General features: G+C 43.2%; 1 non-coding gene across 1 annotated transcript; it reads right to left on the bottom strand.

Annotated features, from left to right (window-relative positions):
* Positions 1–755: 755 nt before the first annotated feature.
* Positions 756–829, bottom strand: TRNAN-GUU (transfer RNA asparagine (anticodon GUU)). Its single transcript has one exon. It is a non-coding gene; the product is annotated as a tRNA-Asn (tRNA).
* Between the last annotated feature and the right edge of the window lie 2,480 nt (positions 830–3,309).

The raw sequence follows: 3,309 nt of genomic DNA, 5'->3' as shown, positions 1-3,309 counted from the left end.
CTCGGATCAACGCTTCGTCTCTGGGCTACTCGGCTATGCTCGGCTATACTCGGCTATACTCGGCTCAACTCAGCCCGGATTTGGAGCGCTACGGCGCAAGTGGGGGAGAGGGAGACAGGCGGAGCGAGCGAGAGAGGCGTAAGGAAAGAGAGAGTTAGCGCTATTGCGCTATTGCTCCAAATCGTCTTTTGCACCGTGCACAGTGCATGCACCCTGAGAGGCCCTGATGTAGATTTTCCATGAACTGGGTTTTCTCGTATGAGACTTGATGCCTCAAGTTTAATTTTTAATTTTTCTATAGGATGAAAATCTTAAAAAGTATTTCTCTTTCTAGGGTTCCGACTCCACTTAAGAAAATGCTACATATATTTTGTTGTTCAAGTATATGAAAATCCACAGCCTGTTTCCAGTCATTCGACCGGGTCAGGAATGGAATGAATGAAGCCCCATCTAGCGGCGAGGATAGGAATTGTGCCGGCTGCCGATGCCTGTCGCTTTCCTCTGGGGCAATGATTAATGAATGACAGATGAAATGAAATGATATTGGAGTGCGTTGTTGGAATGATATATATGACAGGGAAAAACCGGAGTACCCGGAGAAAAACCTGTCTGCCTCCGCTTTGTCCAGCACAAATCTCACATGGAGTGACCGGGATTTGAACCACGGAACCCAGCGGAGGCTCTTTTGTTGTTCAAGTATTGACAGTAATAGCATTGTCTGCTGAATAGCACAAGAATCAACAGATTAAAATTACCGCCCCCGGGTGGGCTCGAACCACCAACCTTTCGGTTAACAGCCGAACGCGCTAGCCGATTGCGCCACGGAGGCGTGCGGTTATCGCTGAACACCATTAGTGATAACATAATATCGTTTCTACGACAATTGTATAGAATGTGCAAAGTCATCTAACTCCCCAGTTACTTCCTGCCAATATTGAGCCATGCTGTTTCACTCGAGACGCAGCAGTAATCCCATCTATCGGAGATGAGTGGCAGCAGAACAGACAAATCCCATCACAAGAATGGTCAATGTAATCTTATTATTGATCGGATTTATATTCGATATTGTAGACCTTCACATTTAGTTTTCTTCTGACTTTGGGGTATTAGAGCATCTGAGGTAAAGGCAGTCCCTCTTTCATGACTCTCTCTTGGCTTATTCTTCGAGCGATCGTCCCTTTACCTGTTTTTGCTAATTTTTTATAATCATCCTCACAATTTTACTTGTCGATACGGACCGATGACTATGCGGTTTTACACCTTAAGACAATCATGACAAAAACCATCGCCAGTTAACACGATTGAACAGTAGATCCATGTTAACAATGCTCAGCGGTGATATGGACTATGTAACATAAGTCTAGTCCACCTCTGTGGTATAGTGGGTCTGTCAACCCCGGAGGCCGGGTTCGATTCCCAGCTCTGCCATGAAATTTGAAAAGTGGTACGAGGGCTGGAACGGAGTCCATTCAGCCTCGGGAGGTCAAATGAGTAGAGGTGGGTTCGATTCCCACCTCAGCCATCCTGGAAGTGGTTTTCCGTGGTTTCCCACTTCTCCTCCAGTCAAATGCCGGGATGGTACATAACTTAAGGCCACGGCCGCCTCCTTCCCTCTTCCTTGCCTGTCTCTTCCAATCTTTCCATCCCCCCACAAGTCCCCTCTTCAGCATAGCAGATGAGGCCGCCTGGGCGAGGTATCAGTCCCCCTCCACAGTTGTATCCCCAGACCCAATGTCTCGCAATCCAGGACACTGCCCTTGCGGCGGTAGAGGTGTGATCCCTCCTTGAGTTCGTCGTAAAAGCCGACCCTGGAAGGTAAGCAGATTAAGAACAACAACAACAACAGTCTAAATGCATGAATTTTATTAACATAGTCGGTACCGTAAAGCTGTATAAAACATCAATGATTGGCACTTGTATAGGAATCGATTGTATTCTCTATAACATTTTTCTTTTCTTTTCTTTTCTTTTCTTTCCTTTTCTTTTCTTTTCTTTTCTTTCTTTCTTTCTTTCTTTTCTTCTTTCTTTCTTAATCCGTTTACCCTCCGGGGTTGGTTTCTCCCTCGGATTTAGCGAGGGATTCCAACTCTACCGCCTCAAGAGCAGTGTTCTGGGGCGTGAGACTTTGGGTCGGGCGATACAACTACTGATCAGTGGAGATAGTAATCTAAGGTTTAGCAAATTAAAGTGCGGCTTTGTGGCGAAATGGATAGAATGCTTGCCTTTGGTCCAATGGGCCCGGTTCAATTCTCAGAATCAACCCCATCGTACTCTTAATTCCCCTGGCTTGGGGATTGAGTGTTTATCACGTCTTCACCATTCATTTTATCCTCATTAGGTCACCAATATGCCTATACATATGCCATGCACCGTTATTATTATTATTATTATTATTATTATTATTATTATTATTATTATTATTATTATTATTATTATTATTATTATTTATGCCTTTGCTGGTGAGATGTAGTGTTTACAGAGCACTATATCTTCTGGTGTGGGCTAGAATAAATTTGTTACTTTCATTGACCTGTCTCAGTCTCATCCTTGGCTTTGACAATATGAAAGTGACTGAGGTATGAGTGATGCTAGTAATACCATTCCTTATGCAGCCAGTCCCTGTTATGAATGGTATGAAAATATCACTCATAGGGTCGGGTGCTGCGTGCATTTCAGTGGGCTTGGCAGACTGATGAGCAACTTCTGGGTCAGTGAGGAAACCAACGAGAAACTACCTCACTCCTCATTTCCCTAGTACGCCTCTTCATTGATGCCTAGGCCGTTTATGACAGCTGTTGGCATAGCTGTGGAGAATCAAACCAGCCTTCGGGCTGAATACCCAACATACAAACATTATTATTATTACTATTATTATTATTATTATTATTATTATTATTATTATTATTATTATTATTATTATTATGTTGAATTTTACAGCATTATAAGCAGTCGTACCCATCGTTCACTGATTTATTAGCTTCCTTGGGAGATCAGTGGTGGTGTCCGACCCATGATCATAGGTTCGATTCCAACCAACCAAAGAAAACTCTAAATCTGAAAGCTTGCATTTCATTTTAGCAGAATTACCTATAAAAAGAAAACTATATTACTTCTATAACAGTAGCCCTGCCGTGTCTTTCTACAAGGATGTAGAAGCAGAAGGGAGTGAAATGCCAGCACTCTGTTATCTGTATAATTAAGTCAGAAGTATGAGGTGAGGAAGTATATACGATGAGGAACGAATGTGCCACTTCGGAAACTTCCGGAGAACTTCGAGATTTTGAGCTCTCTCTCTCTCTCTCTCTCTCT

This window comes from Anabrus simplex, chromosome 12 (genome assembly GCF_040414725.1).
Source record: "Anabrus simplex isolate iqAnaSimp1 chromosome 12, ASM4041472v1, whole genome shotgun sequence".
NCBI lineage: Eukaryota > Metazoa > Arthropoda > Insecta > Orthoptera > Tettigoniidae > Anabrus > Anabrus simplex.
Note: the sequence above shows the minus strand (reverse complement) of the source record. Positions and strands in the feature narration are given on the sequence as shown.